Raw genomic sequence first — 22,077 nt, forward strand, 5'->3', positions numbered from 1 at the left:
CAAATGGCAAACCTCGAGCGTGAGTTAACAGCTCTTAAAAGTACGACCCCAAATATGTGTACCCCTTCAAAAAGTACAAACCCAAAGTGTCTGTGAAATCCAAAAGGACCAAAGTTACAGAGATGAAAAGTTGATTATTCACCACATTCTCGAGAATACATCATCATCTCAGATATAATCAACGAATAGCGACATAGCATCTGTCAAGAAAATAATTTCTGACATTGAAATGTCAACAACAAACCTAGACCTAAAAAATTACAGATTCGGTAAAAGGAATGTTGACAAATCAAGAGGAATAAAGGTCGAGTTTCCGGAAGCAATGTGGCCCAAAATGTTGCTAGGCAAGAAAGATACTTTGTTAAAACCAAAATAAGATTTTACCATAATCAAACATTTCTACAGCAGAAGCAGTTATCTGACCTAAGAGACGAACTACAAAAAAGGAAGACCTCTGGGGAAACGGACATCACAATAAAATACATTAACAATAATCCAACAATTGTCAAAATGTACACCAAAAAATAAATTCTAAAATAAAAACATTCTATCAAAACGTACATGGACTAAGAACTAAATTACAGGACCTGAAATCAACCTTACCTACCTTGGTCTACGACTCTTACGCCTTCACTGAGACATGGCTAAATAAAAATTTAGACAATATAGAGTTGGGTTTCTTTTGCACATACAATATACAAAAAAGATAGAAGCACTGACAAAAAGCTAGAGGAGGTGGTGTGTTATTATCCATAAATAACAAATTTAATTAAAGAAAACTCAAATGCATCAATCCTCACCTAGAACAACTACTCATCATGGTGTAATCAAAATTTCCGAATGCCACTATGATCTTGACATACAATCTACTTAATGTTACATGGGACATAGAAAACAATAAAACTTCGTGCACGGACAACATATATCATAGTTCTCATGAAATAATCGAGATGTCAAATTTCCTAAGCCTTAGGCAGTTAAACTATGTATACAATGCAAACTCTCGTCCTATCGATCTTGTATTTTCCAATTCTTCCTTTACCAAAGCATCATTAATTCGTTCTAACAGTTGAATTCTACAGTCCAATTATAAAAAATCATCCATCTACATTAACAAAATTGAACTTCTACAAAGCAGACTATAGTCAAATTATCAATCTTTTGTCTTCTACTCACTAGAATTTTTTGGACTTTGAAGAAAACGCCGATGAAATTGAAGATAAATTTTACTTAATTCTAAATAATGCTATCGATCTGTATGTATCCGTGTCTAAAATTATTTTGAATAATTACCCAAAATGGTTTAGTAACGACCTTATTAGAGTAATTAGAGAGAAAAATCATCACAAATCATCACGTGATTATAATGATTATGCAAAATTTTGCGAACTAAGAAAGATTACCAAAAAAATGTCCAAGTTATGTTACAAAAAATGCATCGATAACTGCAAAAAATTGGCTGCTGCCAATCCTCAGACCATTTATAAATTTTCAAACATGCTTAATAACAATGATTCTAGTATACCCTCAAATATGTATTTAGATAATAAAATGGCCGATAACCCCCCAGAAGTCTGTTTGCTGAATTTTTCAGCAAAATCGACTTCAAACAACTCTCCATTGTTCGACACTATAAATGACAATAAGATTGATTTTAATCAATGTATACTTGAATAAAGTGATATTAGAACTAAAATAAAATCTCTTGATCTTAACACATCATTTCACATCGACAACATGGTTTCATGGCAAAAAGATCTAAGCTTACAAATATAATGATAAATCAGGAATATCTTTTTAATAACATGAACGAGCGTCTTCAAACACAAGTCGTGTATACTGACTTTAGTAAAGCCTTCGACAAAGTCTCACATAAAATTCTTATACATAAACTAAGAATCCTTGGAATAACGGGGAATATTTTTAAATGGTTTCAGAGTTACCTTCACTAAAGAAAAATAAAAGTCAAACTCAACTCACATTATTCACACTAATTTCAAATCTTCACCGGTGATCCACAGGGGTCACATTAAGGTCCAGTATTGTTTTTATTTATTTACCCAGTATTTATCGACGACATAGAGTACGATTATTCTATATCGCCCGGAACGCACGTCTTTTTGTCGCGCTAAAATTTTGTTTCTGTTTCCTATTATCAGCGCTTGATAATTAACCGAAATGGGTGACAGTAACGAAATTTTGACTGGGCTTCACCTACTAACGAAAACGATTGAAAGTTTGAGTGACAAAATGTTGTTTTTTGAAAGGGAACAGAATTCCCTTAAAAATTTAATGACAACGTATGTCGGTAGCGTTAAATTGTGTACATGTACATGCAGTGTCTCTTCGTCGAACGCCGCAGGTCCGATCCCCCCGGACCCGCGCGTCTTGCCCGCCGCGCCTGCCGCCGCCGCACAAGCGGTCACAACTTTACTACGCTCGTCCCCTTCCGCCCCGCAGCTCTCAACGGGACCCAGCGACATACAGCCAAACAGAGCGGCTAGCCCACCGCCTGCCACAACCCAAGCTGCCTTAGTCGGCTGCCCCAACGCTCGTAAGATTACCACGAGATCTGCTACAAAAAAGGGCAAATCGGAAGTAGACCCTCAACCTGCTATAACATATGCTTCAATGGCATCATCTGTTCCAGATCCATCGGTTCCGACGTCCGGCCCATCTAAACCGAAGAAGATGTCAACTCCCGTTGCGCAACCTACCGATACTATAACATCGAAGACTGCAGAAACCGATACAGCAGAATCCAAATCGGAAACAGAAGCCTATACCTCCACTTCGGCTAACCCCAATTGGCGCCGAGTCACGCATAAGAAAAAAAGACGACCAGTACTTCATGGTACCGCGACTGAGCATAAAGGCCTCATAGCCGTTGAAAGGCGCAAGTATATTCATGCCTGGCAATTCGATGTCAACACTACGGTCGAGGATATTGTAAATTTCCTCCTCAATATAAACAAAGAAATTGTTTACGATGTTGTCAAATTGACAGCCAAAGCTGACTACGCCTCTTTCCGGATTGGAGTCCCGGAATCGAAGCTTTCATTTTATATGGACCCGAACATATGGCCAAATCATGTTGCATTCAATGAGTGGTTTTTTCGGAGAAACGTTGCAACCAATGATAAAACGAAACACTCTAAGAGTGAGAAGTAATTCTAACCTCTCTATCTATTATCAAAACGTTCGAGGGCTAAATACGAAATTGGCAGTATTTAAAAACAACCTATCTGCTCGAGATAGCTTAGATTTAATAACAATCACTGAATCGTGGCTGAAACCAAGTGTGCATAATTCAGAGCTATTTCCAGAAAATTATGTTGTCTTTCGTCGTGACCGCCTCACACGAGCGGGGGGTGTCGTCCTGGCTGTTCGTGCTGATTCTGTAACCCATGCTGAGAGGATTTCTTCAATGGACCTCCCCGACACTGAATCCCTGTGGGTGAAGCTATCCTTGAAATCTTCAACTGTTTTCGTATGTGTGATATATGTGCCACCTCGTTCTTCAAGTTCGTTATACTGCAACATGTTCGAAAAAATAGAAAGTAATTATAATCTTCTCAGTGACAAAAATATCTTAATATTAGGTGATTTGAACCTCCCTTCCTGTAACTCCAATATTGTGAACATGTTTAACTATTTTAAATGTTTCTACGGTTTGCAAGAATATAACTTGATATGTAATGATTATAATAACACTCTGGACATAGTTTTATGTAATGCCAAGGATCTTATAAAGTGTGTTGAGAAATGTCATGACCCTATTACAAACGAGGACAACCACCACCCTGCTTTGTCTATAAGTATTAGTGAGACTCACTCAGGTGTTGCAAATTCATGTCTAAACCCAAGTCCAATAGAAGTTCCCTCCTATCATGGAGCTAGAACCATAAACGCATGGAGATTCAACAAAGGAAATTTCCACTTATTATATGAATTGCTTTCTGAATGCTCATGGCAACCGGTCTGCCAAAGTTCAACAGATATAAATGCATTATGTACAAATTTTTACAATTCAATTTACAATATATTCGACAAGTGTATACCCATTTCCACACCTCGCACTACGGCACATAGAGTATATCCTAAGTGGTACACCAATAGTATTATTTCAAATATTAAAATTAAACATATTTTTCATAAGCGATGGAAAAAAACACGTCACAACTTGGACTATGCTAGTTTTTCAGCCTATCGCTCCATCGTAAAACATGAAATCAGTGAAGCTTTTAAAAATCATTTAACTTCAATGGAAGAAAAATTATCTATCGATCCCAAACAGTTTTGGAAGTACATTAAGGATCTAAAAAAATCCAACAACTCATTTAAGTCTATGATTCTTGACGGAGAGGAATTGACTACTGATGATAAAATCGCAAATAGTTTTGCGACCTTTTTTTCATCTGTTTACAAAAATGTCCAACCAACTCTCAATATTAACTCTACCCTTCACACTGTACAGATTGGGCCATCATTCGACCTGGTCAGTATTTCAGAAAAAAATGTTAAGGAGGCACTCTCAAATTTAAAGAAACCTCACTCCATCGGTCCTGACAATATTCCAACATTTATACTAAAGGGTTGTTCCGACCTTTTAATACCACCATTATGTCATCTCTTCAATGTTTGCCTAAAAAACGGGATTCTCCCAGACATCTGGAGATTAACTAAAATAACCCCTATCTACAAGAAGGGAGACAAACGCGATATCCGGAATTATCGACCAGTTGCCGTTCTATGTTCCATCATGAAAATATTCGAGAAAATTCTACATAAATATATACTTAATCACGTTAATCCAATTCTTGATGACCGTCAATATGGTTTTAGACCCCAGATGTCAGTAACATCAAACCTCTTATGCATCTCAGATTTCTTATCACAAACTCTCGACAATCGGGGACAGGTGGATGTTGCTTATTTCGACCTGGAAAAAGCATTCGACAAGGTTGACATCGACATTCTTCTAAATAAGCTAGCTTCATTTGGTTTTTCCAAAAGACTACTCTGTTTTTTTGCTTCATATTTTCGAAATCGTAGACAGTTTGTTTATTATAAGGGTTCCAGTTCTTTGGAATTCACAGTTTTTTCTGGAGTTCCTCAGGGGTCTATCCTTGGACCACTTCTGTTTCTGATTTTTATCAACGATATTGGTTCAGTCATCACACATTCGCTGTATTTACTATTTGCAGATGACTTGAAACTATATCGTTCAATAAAAAACCATCTTGACTGTATTCTCCTTCAACGTGACATTGACTGCGTCTCAAACTGGGCCAAAATAAATGGCTTGAACTTCAGTACACCCAAGTGCAATATTGTCTCGTATACAAGATCAAAGAAACCGCATGTATTTGAATATACAATCAATGAAATTATTCTCCAACACCTAAATCAAATCAAAGATCTAGGAGTTATTTACGACAGCAAACTAACCTTTCACCAACACATCGATGATTTAATAAGCAGAGGATACAGGCTTCTCGGCTTCGTAATTAGAAACTCATATCCGTTTCGTAACACAAAAACACTGACGTTATTATATAACACACTAGTCCTAAGTGTACTTGAATCAAACTCGATCATCTGGGCTCCACATGAATTAACATACACTTTACGCATTGAAAGAGTCCATAAAAATTTTTTAAGGTTTTTATTCTCGCGGCTCTATGGACGTTACCCTTGGCTTTACCCATCGATTTATATATTAGGCATGACCAATTACCACTCTCTAGAGACACGTAGAGGTATTGCTTTGCTTAAATATTTTTGTCCAACTAATAAACGGTCACTTATCTAATAATGAGATACTGGCCCAATTAAATTTTTTTGTACCAGAGTCTCACTCTCGAGGACGTCATCACAATCTTCTATATAGTAGAGCAAGCCGCACTAATTTATTAATGAACTCACCTGTGGGGAGAGCTACGTGCTTTTTGAATGCGGTAGATAAGAAATTAGATTTATTTTTTGTGTCCTATAGCGCATTTGCGAGATTTTTGGCATTGCATATACACTGCATAAATGGTACAATTATAACGTCTTAGGCTTTATTACCTGTAATTGTTATAAATAAATGTACAAATTATATATAAATAAATAAATAAATAAATAAATAAATAAATAAATAAATAACTACCGTTTTTGATGGAGTTATGATACTCCTATTTGCAGACAATCTTAAAATTTACAAAACTATTACTAATATCCATGACTGTTACGTTTTACGATTGAATCTTATGAGGCTACAAGAGTGGTGCACCCGTAATGAACTGTTTCTTAACATCGAAATATGTCAAACGATAACTTTTACCCGAATCAAAAAACCCATATTGCATCAATATAGCATTAACAACATTTTTCTGAAAAGAGCAGAGCAAATTACGGACCTTGGTATTATTTTTGACAGTACATTACAGTAATTCCTCATATAAATGAAGTAACTAACAAGGCCATGAAATGCTAAGGGTTTATTTTGATTACGGTGAAAGATTTTAAATTTATTAACTCCTTTAAATTGCTATTCACTGGTTTGGTGAGAAGTGATCTAAAGTATAATTCATCAATCTGGGCTCCATTTTATCCACCTACTCAAAATTGAGAGAGTGCAGCATAAGTTCCTGAGATTAATTAATTTGTAGGTAATTAGGAATTTCAACCAAAGATCTTAATTATACTTTTTTGATGAACTTGCAAAGCTTAACCGACTTATAAATATATTCAATTTCCATTCAAAATATCTGTTGGCAGACTGGACGCCATTGATTTAACAAGCGTTATTTCGTTGCGAGCACCTACACGGGTCACTCGACTGAACGCCTTGTATAATGTTCCAAAATCTGCTAACATATATTTCGTAAACTCGCCTATTCAAAGATTACACAGACTTGGTAATAAGTATAGTTCAATTGATGTTTACCGCTACCAATCAGTGTCATAATTTAAACTCAGTTTAATGGAATGTTTACATTAGATATTAATTATTATTATTTTTTCAATTTTTATTATTTTAATATAGATTATATGGGTTACATTGATACATACATTTTTTGCAAAATATAATATTTAGGTTCATAATTGGTCATGTATACCTTATCACGAAAAGAGGAACTCTTGTGCCTGATAAGGGAGCCACGATTCTTACTTAGATTCTATGTTATAATATTATGTTATGTGTAAACTATATATAATAATATATGTATATATATATATTTTTTTACTATGAGGCTTTTTGGAAAAAAAGTTTGATTTTATTTATTTGTTCTTGTTGGTTCGTAATACAGCGCAATTCGGAAGGGAGATTATTGTATTTGATTATTGTATTGATTATTGTATTGTAGTGCAGACAGGAGAAATGCGTTTCGCGATCGAGTGGTAAGGCTCTCGACTGGCAATCCGGAGGTCGCGGGTTCAATTCCCGTAGTGCGCAAATATCTCGATTAAATCATTAAAATAATATGCAGTATATTAGCGGCACAGGTTCCAGATAATACTCTCAGTATCGCCCTGGTGTAAGACCATCATTCAGTATTTAACCGTTGCTTGAAATGAGTCAGGTTCTCCTTCCTCTACCGTAAACCTCACAACATGCCCCAATTCGGGATGCCATAGTCTCATTGGCTCCAGACAAGTGCAACTTCTCCTACTTAGGAACCACTTGAACAGGATCTCGGTCTTGCTGGGACAATGGGTTCCATGATAAATCAACACAGTGACAATTCAACACAAAAGTGATATAAAGTCATTAGAAACAGAACAAGACACAATAAAGATAAACGTCTCAACTGGGAATCGGATCTCTGTCTTACCGGGACAATGGGTTCCATGATAAATCAACACAATGACAATTCAACACAAAAGTGATATAAAGTCATTAGAAACAGAACAAGACACAATAAAGATAAACGTCTCAACTGGGAATCGGATCTTTGTCTTACCGGGACAATGGGTTCCATGATAAATCAACACAATGACAATTCAACACAAAAGTGATATAAAGTCATTAGAAACAGAACAAGACACAATAAAGATAAACGTCTCAACTGGGAATCGGATCTCTGTCTTACCGGGACAATGGGTTCCATGATAAATCAACACAATGACAATTCAACACAAAAGTGATATAAAGTCATTAGAAACAGAACAAGACACAATAAAGATAAACGTCTCAACTGGGAATCGGATCTTTGTCTTACCGGGACAATGGGTTCCATGATAAATCAACACAATGACAATTCAACACAAAAGTGATATAAAGTCATTAGAAACAGAACAAGACACAATAAAGATAAACGTCTCAACTGGGAATCGGATCTCTGTCTTACCGGGACAATGGGTTCCATGATAAATCAACATAATGACAATTCAACACAAAAGTGATATAAAGTCATTAGAAACAGAACAAGACACAATAAAGATAAACGTCTCAACTGGGAATCGGATCTTTGTCTTACCGGGACAATGGGTTCCATGATAAATCAACACAATGACAATTCAACACAAAAGTGATATAAAGTCATTAGAAACAGAACAAGACACAATAAAGATAAACGTCTCAACTGGGAATCGGATCTCTGTCTTACCGGGACAATGGGTTCCATGATAAATCAACACAATGACAATTCAACACAAAAGTGATATAAAGTCATTAGAAACAGAACAAGACACAATAAAGATAAACGTCTCAACTGGGAATCGGATCTCTGTCTTACCGGGACAATGGGTTCCATGATAAATCAACACAATGACAATTCAACACAAAAGTGATATAAAGTCATTAGAAACAGAACAAGACACAATAAAGATAAACGTCTCAACTGGGAATCGGATCTCTGTCTTACCGGGACAATGGGTTCCATGATAAATCAACACAATGACAATTCAACACAAAAGTGATATAAAGTCATTAGAAACAGAACAAGACACAATAAAGATAAACGTCTCAACTGGGAATCGGATCTCTGTCTTACCGGGACAATGGGTTCCATGATAAATCAACACAATGACAATTCAACACAAAAGTGATATAAAGTCATTAGAAACAGAACAAGACACAATAAAGATAAACGTCTCAACTGGGAATCGGATCTCTGTCTTACCGGGACAATGGGTTCCATGATAAATCAACACAATGACAATTCAACACAAAAGTGATATAAAGTCATTAGAAACAGAACAAGACACAATAAAGATAAACGTCTCAACTGGGAATCGGATCTCTGTCTTACCGGGACAATGGGTTCCATGATAAATCAACACAATGACAATTCAACACAAAAGTGATATAAAGTCATTAGAAACAGAACAAGACACAATAAAGATAAACGTCTCAACTGGGAATCGGATCTTTGTCTTACCGGGACAATGGGTTCCATGATAAATCAACACAATGACAATTCAACACAAAAGTGATATAAAGTCATTAGAAACAGAACAAGACACAATAAAGATAAACGTCTCAACTGGGAATCGGATCTCTGTCTTACCGGGACAATGGGTTCCATGATAAATCAACACAATGACAATTCAACACAAAAGTGATATAAAGTCATTAGAAACAGAACAAGACACAATAAAGATAAACGTCTCAACTGGGAATCGGATCTCTGTCTTACCGGGACAATGGGTTCCATGATAAATCAACACAATGAAAATTCAACACAAAAGTGATATAAAGTCATTAGAAACAGAACAAGACACAATAAAGATAAACGTCTCAACTGGGAATCGGATCTCTGTCTTACCGGGACAATGGGTTCCATGATAAATCAACACAATGACAATTCAACACAAAAGTGATATAAAGTCATTAGAAACAGAACAAGACACAATAAAGATAAACGTCTCAACTGGGAATCGGATCTCTGTCTTACCGGGACAATGGGTTCCATGATAAATCAACACAATGACAATTCAACACAAAAGTGATATAAAGTCATTAGAAACAGAACAAGACACAATAAAGATAAACGTCTCAACTGGGAATCGGATCTCTGTCTTACCGGGACAATGGGTTCCATGATAAATCAACACAATGACAATTCAACACAAATGTGATATAAAGTCATTAGAAACAGAACAAGACACAATAAAGATAAACGTCTCAACTGGGAATCGGATCTCTGTCTTACCGGGACAATGGGTTCCATGATAAATCAACACAATGACAATTCAACACAAAAGTGATATAAAGTAATTAGAAACAGAACAAGACACAATAAAGATAAACGTCTCAACTGGGAATCGGATCTTTGTCTTACCGGGACAATGGGTTCCATGATAAATCAACACAATGACAATTCAACACAAAAGTGATATAAAGTCATAAGAAACAGAACAAGACACAATAAAGATAAACGTCTCAACTGGGAATCGGATCTCTGTCTTACCGGGACAATGGGTTCCATGATAAATCAACACAATGACAATTCAACACAAAAGTGATATAAAGTCATTAGAAACAGAACAAGACACAATAAAGATAAACGTCTCAACTGGGAATCGGATCTTTGTCTTACCGGGACAATGGGTTCCATGATAAATCAACACAATGACAATTCAACACAAAAGTGATATAAAGTCATTAGAAACAGAACAAGACACAATAAAGATAAACGTCTCAACTGGGAATCGGATCTCTGTCTTACCGGGACAATGGGTTCCATGATAAATCAACACAATGACAATTCAACACAAAAGTGATATAAAGTCATTAGAAACAGAACAAGACACAATAAAGATAAACGTCTCAACTGGGAATCGGATCTTTGTCTTACCGGGACAATGGGTTCCATGATAAATCAACACAATGACAATTCAACACAAAAGTGATATAAAGTCATTAGAAACAGAACAAGACACAATAAAGATAAACGTCTCAACTGGGAATCGGATCTTTGTCTTACCGGGACAATGGGTTCCATGATAAATCAACACAATGACAATTCAACACAAAAGTGATATAAAGTCATTAGAAACAGAACAAGACACAATAAAGATAAACGTCTCAACTGGGAATCGGATCTCTGTCTTACCGGGACAATGGGTTCCATGATAAATCAACACAATGACAATTCAACACAAAAGTGATATAAAGTCATTAGAAACAGAACAAGACACAATAAAGATAAACGTCTCAACTGGGAATCGGATCTCTGTCTTACCGGGACAATGGGTTCCATGATAAATCAACACAATGACAATTCAACACAAAAGTGATATAAAGTCATTAGAAACAGAACAAGACACAATAAAGATAAAAGTCTCAACTGGGAATCGGATCTCTGTCTTACCGGGACAATGGGTTCCATGATAAATCAACACAATGACAATTCAACACAAAAGTGATATAAAGTCATTAGAAACAGAACAAGACACAATAAAGATAAACGTCTCAACTGGGAATCGGATCTCTGTCTTACCGGGACAATGGGTTCCATGATAAATCAACACAATGACAATTCAACACAAAAGTGATATAAAGTCATTAGAAACAGAACAAGACACAATAAAGATAAACGTCTCAACTGGGAATCGGATCTCTGTCTTACCGGGACAATGGGTTCCATGATAAATCAACACAATGACAATTCAACACAAAAGTGATATAAAGTCATTAGAAACAGAACAAGACACAATAAAGATAAACGTCTCAACTGGGAATCGGATCTCTGTCTTACCGGGACAATGGGTTCCATGATAAATCAACACAATGACAATTCAACACAAAAGTGATATAAAGTCATAAGAAACAGAACAAGACACAATAAAGATAAACGTCTCAACTGGGAATCGGATCTTTGTCTTACCGGGACAATGGGTTCCATGATAAATCAACACAATGACAATTCAACACAAAAGTGATATAAAGTCATTAGAAACAGAACAAGACACAATAAAGATAAACGTCTCAACTGGGAATCGGATCTCTGTCTTACCGGGACAATGGGTTCCATGATAAATCAACACAATGACAATTCAACACAAAAGTGATATAAAGTCATTAGAAACAGAACAAGACACAATAAAGATAAACGTCTCAACTGGGAATCGGATCTCTGTCTTACCGGGACAATGGGTTCCATGATAAATCAACACAATGACAATTCAACACAAAAGTGATATAAAGTCATTAGAAACAGAACAAGACACAATAAAGATAAACGTCTCAACTGGGAATCGGATCTCTGTCTTACCGGGACAATGGGTTCCATGATAAATCAACACAATGACAATTCAACACAAAAGTGATATAAAGTCATTAGAAACAGAACAAGACACAATAAAGATAAACGTCTCAACTGGGAATCGGATCTCTGTCTTACCGGGACAATGGGTTCCATGATAAATCAACACAATGACAATTCAACACAAAAGTGATATAAAGTCATTAGAAACAGAACAAGACACAATAAAGATAAACGTCTCAACTGGGAATCGGATCTTTGTCTTACCGGGACAATGGGTTCCATGATAAATCAACACAATGACAATTCAACACAAAAGTGATATAAAGTCATTAGAAACAGAACAAGACACAATAAAGATAAACGTCTCAACTGGGAATCGGATCTCTGTCTTACCGGGACAATGGGTTCCATGATAAATCAACACAATGACAATTCAACACAAAAGTGATATAAAGTCATTAGAAACAGAACAAGACACAATAAAGATAAACGTCTCAACTGGGAATCGGATCTCTGTCTTACCGGGACAATGGGTTCCATGATAAATCAACACAATGACAATTCAACACAAAAGTGATATAAAGTCATTAGAAACAGAACAAGACACAATAAAGATAAACGTCTCAACTGGGAATCGGATCTCTGTCTTACCGGGACAATGGGTTCCATGATAAATCAACACAATGACAATTCAACACAAAAGTGATATAAAGTCATTAGAAACAGAACAAGACACAATAAAGATAAACGTCTCAACTGGGAATCGGATCTCTGTCTTACCGGGACAATGGGTTCCATGATAAATCAACACAATGACAATTCAACACAAAAGTGATATAAAGTCATTAGAAACAGAACAAGACACAATAAAGATAAACGTCTCAACTGGGAATCGGATCTCTGTCTTACCGGGACAATGGGTTCCATGATAAATCAACACAATGACAATTCAACACAAAAGTGATATAAAGTCATTAGAAACAGAACAAGACACAATAAAGATAAACGTCTCAACTGGGAATCGGATCTCTGTCTTACCGGGACAATGGGTTCCATGATAAATCAACACAATGACAATTCAACACAAAAGTGATATAAAGTCATTAGAAACAGAACAAGACACAATAAAGATAAACGTCTCAACTGGGAATCGGATCTTTGTCTTACCGGGACAATGGGTTCCATGATAAATCAACACAATGACAATTCAACACAAAAGTGATATAAAGTCATTGGAAACAGAACAAGACACAATAAAGATAAACGTCTCAACTGGGAATCGGATCTCTGTCTTACCGGGACAATGGGTTCCATGATAAATCAACACAATGACAATTCAACACAAAAGTGATATAAAGTCATTAGAAACAGAACAAGACACAATAAAGATAAACGTCTCAACTGGGAATCGGATCTCTGTCTTACCGGGACAATGGGTTCCATGATAAATCAACACAATGACAATTCAACACAAAAGTGATATAAAGTCATTAGAAACAGAACAAGACACAATAAAGATAAACGTCTCAACTGGGAATCGGATCTTTGTCTTACCGGGACAATGGGTTCCATGATAAATCAACACAATGACAATTCAACACAAAAGTGATATAAAGTCATTAGAAACAGAACAAGACACAATAAAGATAAACGTCTCAACTGGGAATCGATCTTTGTCTTACCGGGACAATGGGTTCCATGATAAATCAACACAATGACAATTCAACACAAAAGTGATATAAAGTCATTAGAAACAGAACAAGACACAATAAAGATAAACGTCTCAACTGGGAATCGGATCTCTGTCTTACCGGGACAATGGGTTCCATGATAAATCAACACAATGACAATTCAACACAAAAGTGATATAAAGTCATTAGAAACAGAACAAGACACAATAAAGATAAACGTCTCAACTGGGAATCGGATCTCTGTCTTACCGGGACAATGGGTTCCATGATAAATCAACACAATGACAATTCAACACAAAAGTGATATAAAGTCATTAGAAACAGAACAAGACACAATAAAGATAAACGTCTCAACTGGGAATCGGATCTCTGTCTTACCGGGACAATGGGTTCCATGATAAATCAACACAATGACAATTCAACACAAAAGTGATATAAAGTCATTAGAAACAGAACAAGACACAATAAAGATAAACGTCTCAACTGGGAATCGGATCTCTGTCTTACCGGGACAATGGGTTGCATGATAAATCAACACAATGACAATTCAACACAAAAGTGATATAAAGTCATTAGAAACAGAACAAGACACAATAAAGATAAACGTCTCAACTGGGAATCGGATCTCTGTCTTACCGGGACAATGGGTTCCATGATAAATCAACACAATGACAATTCAACACAAAAGTGATATAAAGTCATTAGAAACTAAACCTAACCTAATTAACCCAGTTAATAAAGTTTTTGTTTCATCACATTTCATGACTTTATACAACTTTTTAAAGATGAGATGAATTATCATTTTAATGATTTATCCGGTCACCGTTTTTACCCATTCGATTATTAATTTGAACCAAATTGTTATGCGTTATATTTGTCTATCTCATATTTCAAACTCAGAATTGACAATATTACCTGGCAACTAATCGTTAGTATTATCTTCTTCTTCAAGGATATATTACGTTGATGGATATGACCTTCAAAAAGTTCAAGAAAAGTTATTCCAGTACACAAATGATATTTGAACATTATATAATCGCGTGATGCGTCATGACAAATAAACACAGGTGCAATGGTATCATGTTGCTATATTTAAAAGGAAGATAAGAAAATGGAAAAAAAAACTAGTTAAATGTACATAATAATAATACATCACATGAGGAAATTATGATTTCATAAGTTATCAATTAATTTGTCACGTTAATAACATAACCGTCGGAATGCGTCTTTGTCTTCTGTTAGATTTCTTCATTATCTTATCTTATCTTCCTTATCTGGTTCACCTGATCGAAAATGTCGAGCACATGAAGTAAGTTTGTTAAATTATCGAAAAATATACATTTTTACAGTTGGCAATAGTTAATAATACATTGGTCGACAAGACTTGTACTTTTTCTATGTTTTTACCAGTTTTTTCAACATTTCCAATCAATAGACAACTTGTAAGTGTTGCGGCCTAAAAATGAATTCTCTGGAATAATTGCCCGATTCTGCGGGGAACACTGAAACGGATTATTCAAATATAAAGGAAGCTTTTTCGGAGTTGAATCAACCCAATTTGTATTTGAATAAAATCGACGTGAAGATTTTCTTAAATTCGAACAGAACTTGGGAATTTGAACAATTGCCCCTAAGTTTCTAATAATACTTACGAAAAATAATAAAATTGCGGAACTTTTCAAATTTTATTACCAGAATAAACACAAATTATGTAAATTATGGTAATTTAGTTGTAGTGATTTGTCTAGATCATTTTAAAATAAATAAAATAATTTTGCATTACATCGTTAGGTACGTGAACATTGAAAAGTGAATTGTATGGCGTAAAAATATTTACCCCAAACCTGTAAAAATCGTAGTAAAATTTTATAACTTTTTTTCAGAAAACAACAACATAAAGAAAATGAATCACCGAATAAACCAAAGTTAACATTTGTTAGTCCTGATGATAAGGTGACTTCAAGCGACTCTGATTCTGTGTCCAGTCTCAACATAGAGCAGGATCCTAAAGACTACACAGAACAGGTTTGCACTTTGGCTCAAATTAACCACCAGCCCTATGATTGCTACTTTTCACACTTCAAAAAAATTCTTTCAATATAAACACCAGTATGGTTGAAGTCTTGTGCTCGGGGAATGGGTATTCCCAAATGGAAGAAATTTGCGGAGCCCTAAACACGCCATATATGTCAAAAACATTATTTGAGAAACAGCAATCCATTATTGCAGATATGTACATTGAGAAGATATCTATTGAAAGCATACTCGAAGCTGGAAGGGAAGAAAGTAACTGTGGTAGCAGATGGGTCTTGGGCAAAACGGTCTTACAAAACTAGCTACAGCTCGGTATTATCGGCTATAGGACGCGGAAAGTTTTATTTATTAATCCCAGAGCACAGATGTTTTAGGAACTGGGAAGGTTCTGCAACTGCTATGGAAGCTGATGCTATAGCAGAGTGTTGATATGCATGGCTTGAAATATCTAACACTTGGAGACGGTGATAGTTCATCACCAACTTACTACAGCTAGTTATGCCTTATGACCCCAATGCACTTATAAAGAAAATCGAGTGTACTAATCATGTACTTCGAAATTACTCTAACAAATTAAAAGCTCTTACAAAAAAAACTAAAAATAAAAAGGTAATGTTCCATTTACTCTGAGAAAAAAATTAGGTGATAGGATATTAAGGTTAAGAGCAGCGGTGGTTGGTTCTGTTGCTTATAATAATGAATTATCATTATCAGAAAAAGATAAAATTCAAAACATAATTATCGACATAAGAAATAGCTTAAACTGTACTATTTCTGCAATTTTCACGATAAAAATGAATTGGAAGATACTTTAAAAACATGTGGATTTTGGGATGATATTTACGCATGTATGAAACCGTTAATTAACAATGCCGAAAGCCTAGTTTTTAAAATAACAAACAATTACGCAGAACAATTTAATTCTATCATAGCAAAAGTTCTTGGTGGGAAAAGAGTTAACTATGTTACTCGAAGATCTTATCAGACAATATGTTAAGCTGCTGTAATTTCGCATAACGCAGATCACGAACTCCACGGAAAAATACAAAAAGAAATCAGTGAAAGAAACTGAATATAACAGAAAACACGTGAAAGCTCAGACTGCAATAATAAAAAGAACAGGCCCCGATGTAAACTATGGTTTGAGTAAACGCGAGTCTGATATGAACGACGAAGAAATGGATGTTGCTAAAACTGAATATTCAAAATCGTTGAAAAAACTATTGATGAAAGACAAGAGAAAGATACACTTGAACGAGATTCTGTGAATCAAGTTACAAGTACTCTGTGGAGACTAGAAATAAGAAAAAGACTTACAGCATCCTATACGGTAAAATTTGTAAAATGAGAGCAAATAAATCCTGTAAATCAACAATAAAAACACTTTCGTATTCGAGTTTTTCGGGGAACAAAGCAAAAAAAAAATTTGGCACGGAAAACGAATTACTGGCTATAAAAGATTACGAAAAATCACTTACCTTGCGGACTGTTCATAGATCGAGAATATGAATTACTCGGAGCTAGTCCTGACGGTTTAATTAAAAATGAAGATGAAATTATTGAAATGAAATGTCCACAAACGACAAAAAGGTGACACAAGAGGTAGCTATTGATTAGAAGAAAATCACATTTTGTTTCATGAATAACGGGGTGATGATTACTTTCCAGTTCAGGGTCAGCTGAGAACAACTGGATCAATGTACATATTGGTATTTTGTAATATGGACACCATTAGGACTTATTTACGATAAAATTGAAAGAGATAATGAGTTTTGGGATAATCATTTATTTAAATTATATTTTGCCTGAATTAGTAGATCTTAGGTATCCTCGGCAATTACCAATTCGTGACTGATCGTGTCTGATCAGGAAACGTAAGGATATAAGTAACATTATGTTCAGGAATTTCACTTTTTATAAATAACATTGTTACAATAATAAGATTTCGCCTGGTTTTGTTGGTTGAAATAATATGTAGTACTGTAGTGTTCATTGAGACTCGGGTTTTGTTTTATTTTGTTAGAAAGGTTTTTCCCTAAATTCGCAGAAAAGAAATCGTTAAATACATTTAAGGCTTCAAAGGGTTTTTCTTTCCAATCAATTTTAGAATTGTGGTGGTTTATGTTGTTTTATTTTTAAAAGGTTTTTTGTCGGTAATGTCGTTTATGATGGACCAAGTTATTTTACTATCATTTTCAGTTAGTTCCAGATTTTGTTTATAGTAATCATCTTTTGTGTTTTTTATAAGCCTTGACATGTTTTTGTAATGTTATGTTTTCCGGTTGTTTTGTACATTGTTTATAGAGTATTTCTGTGTATCTAATTGAAATGATTAATCCACGGTTTAATTGGTTTAAGCTTCGAGGATATTTTTTGATATTAAATAGACTATATAAATAGACTCAATTAAATACAAATATATGCACTTACATATATGTTAATATATATATATATATATATATATTGACCTCTTCCCGTAGTATGTTGATCCAGTAAGAAGTTGTTAGACTAAGTTGATCCACCTTTAACACCATATAACTTGGCAATTTTGGAATACATCTGAATGAATTGACAACAGTGGTACAATAATTATCAATGTTGCCAGTTTGCCAGAAAAACCATTTGATGTACTGTTCATAAAATTTTCAAAATTTGTATGGAAATCGGATGCATAATTTATGTTGATCTACCCAAATTGGCATTCTTATGTTGATCTCATATATATTGATCTATTCCCGTAGTATGTTGATCCAGGTAAGAAGTTTTTAGACAAAGTTGATCTGTGTCCCTATATATGGTTTTACTAAATGAACCAATCAAGGGGGCAATCGGTGGACTGTTCATCACAAGGTTTTATGTGATTCCGTTATCTTTTGTGATATTGAACTCAAAGTATGAGTCTCTAGAGTCGAATATCGCATGAAATGACTGTGAGATGGTACCGTTTCAAATCAAAATGACGTGTGTTGCTTGAATTGTTTATAAGAAATGTATGCGTATTTAGATTGAAACAAAATTTTCTCAATAATCAAATCCATAAAAAAATACCTACTGCGTGGCGGGCCGGATCGAAAGAGACTGGTTGAGGGATACCTTTTGACCATCAAAATCCAAAATGGCGGCAAAAGGCATAATGTTATATGGGAAATTTTGAACTTGCATCTATTACCATCTCTCCTGATTACGCTTCGTGACTTAGTAGGGGTGGCCGGGTTCTTTGTTATAATGGGTAATTAACGGATGATTGGACGAGGTTGGAGCTAACAAAAAAACTGTCCAAAGAAGCGAAGCTAGCAGTCCACAATGGAGTGCTGGTACCTACCCTAATATATGGAAGTGAGGCATGGAACTGGCAGAAGAAGGCTGAAAGTAGACTGAATACTGTAGAAATGAGATCCCTGAGGCATTTGTACGGTAAAATCATGTATGACGAAATGTGCGTATGCTGTGTCTATTCTACAGATATTTTATTAGAGCCAGTTAAAAGGAGCTAGCAGCATTGATCCCCGGTGCACCGTGGACGTGCTTGATACTCGACGGACCGAGCGGAATACACGTTCACAGTTAAGTTGATGTTATCTATACATATATGAACGGGTCATTTCTCCGACTCGTTTTATCGTTAGTCGGCTCGCATGTGGAACGAGCTGCGAATATCTGATTATAATATTGAACCAATATTTCTATTTTCATTTAAAAAAAAAAATGAATATCGCACCAGAGTCCCAACTGCTACGGTCTGGAGCCAGTGAGACTATGGCATCCCCAATTGGGGTTGTTGTGACTGTTGTGAGACTGAAGATACTGTGAACCTCGAAGGAGATAACGAGGAGGAAGTTGGTAGAGTACCTGGCTATTCAGATCTGGTTGCCAAACACTAATTGTAAAATAGTAACAATTTATTTTAGTAAAATTTATTTGAGACCGCGACCTTCGGATTGCTAGTCGATAGCCATACCCCTCGATAACGGAGGCCGTCATTTAGGTACGTTTTAAATTATGTTTTACATTTGAAAGTAGAAGTTTATCACAATTTGGGAGGAGGGTATGTGTACCGCCGCCCCGGGAACCATTTATTGGATAACCCACACTTCTGCCATAGGTCTCCCCAAGTTGTTTGATATGTTTGGTGACTTATCAGGAGTGCCCGGGTTTATAGGGTGAGGTTTGTTCGGTTCTTGGCGGCGGATGCGCTTGCCTACCAAATGCGTGGTGGGCCGGATCGATTAGTCCTCTTCCAACGCATCGCCTTGCAACGCAGTAGGAGAGTTAGATTTTTTTTTTTTTTTATAGTGAATACCTCACAAGAGTCCCAACTGCTCCCGTCTGGAGCCAGTGAGACTATGGCATCCCCAATTGGGGGATGTTGTGAGGCTGAAGGTAAGTGGGGAAGGGAAAGAGGAAGGTGGGGAAGTATCTGGCTATTCAGATCTAGTCACTAAACACGGCTAAAGCCATTTGGAGCAACGTTTCAATTCTGAATGGTGGTCTTACACCAGGGCGATACTGGTAGTATCTTCCACTCTGGAACGTGCCGCAAATATACTATATATTATTTTAATTAATTAATTGTGAAATAACACAAATTAATCAAATAAAATTTATTTGCGCACGCCGGGTTCGAACCCGCGACCTTCGGAATGGCAGTCCAATGCGTTACCACTGGACTATGCCGGCATTCATTATTATGTATATCACTCGAACACACTGAACCCCAGATTACTACCCACCCATCAAACCTATTTACTTCCCAGAACTCACCCTCCTTCCTTTCCTTCAAAATTCCCCCAACACAGCATTCACAAAGATGACATAGGCCCTGAGGGTTACGATTTTCCTCAGGGCCTCCTGTGTGGATATGATGTAAAAAATATAAGAAATAAACAACAATCTCGCTAAACGTTGGCGGTGACCTATGGTAGGGGTGTTGGTTATCTAATAAATGGTTCCCGGGGCGGCGGTACACATAATTGTAATAGTTCTCGAGGGCTCTGATGTACAGACATTATGGCTCATGTTGATTGACGAACATATACTAAAACATCGTTGGTTGGAATCGTAGCTTGAAATGACTTTAGCCATGTTTAGTAATTAACAAATTAGAATAAATTTTTTAGCAATCATAATTTAAAATTTGAAAAATTTAATTCTCACCAATCTATTCGCCGCAATTTTAATAGGCACATATTATGGATATTACGTTTTGTTTCAACTTAATCATTACAAGAAACTTACGTCGGGAGAGATGGTAAAAGATACATTAAAATAAAATTTTATTCAATCAATGTTCAAAATTTCTCTTATAAAATGACTTAGACAAATCTCACCCCATGAACCCGGGCACCCCTGCTAAGTCACGAAACGTAGTAAATGATGCATTAAAGTTACATTTTTGTTTAATCAAGTTCAAAAGATTTTGTTGATCTCATATATATTGATCTATTCCCGTAGTATGTTGATCCAGGTAAGAAGTTATTAGACAAAGTTGATCTGTGTCCCTATATACGGTTTTACTAAATGAACCAATCAAGGGGGCAATCGGTGGACTGTTCATCACAAGGTTTTATGTGATTCCGTAATCTTTTGTGATATTGAACTCAAAGTATTAGTCTCTAGAGTCGAATATCGCATGAAATGACTGTGAGATGGTACCGTTTCAAATCAAAATGACGTGTGTTGCTTGAATTGTTTATAAGAAATGTATGCGTATTTAGATCGAAACGAAAATTTCGCAAAAACAAATCCATAAAAAAATCATAACTTAGCAGGGGTACACGGGTTCATAGGGTGAGGTTTGTCTAGGTCCTGGCGGCGGATGCGTTTTCCCATCTACTGCGTGGCGGGCCGGATCGAAATAAACTGGTTGAGGGATACCTTTCGACCACAAAAATCCAAAATGGCGGCAAAAGGAATAATGTTATGTAGGAAATTTTGAACCTGTATCTTTTACCATCTCTCCTGATTACGCTTCGTGACTTAGTAGGGGAGGCCGGGTTCTTGGTTATAATGGGTAATTAATGGATGATTGGACGCGGTTGGAGCTAACTAAAAACTGTCCAAAGAAGCGAAGCTAGCAGTCCACAATGGAGTGCTGGTACCTACCCTAATATATGGAAATGAGGCATGGAATTGGCAGAAGAAGGCTGAAA

This window comes from Hesperophylax consimilis, unplaced genomic scaffold (genome assembly GCF_061612785.1).
Source record: "Hesperophylax consimilis isolate HC1 unplaced genomic scaffold, BYU_Hcon_1.0 scaffold_54, whole genome shotgun sequence".
Classification (NCBI taxonomy): Eukaryota; Metazoa; Arthropoda; class Insecta; order Trichoptera; family Limnephilidae; genus Hesperophylax; species Hesperophylax consimilis.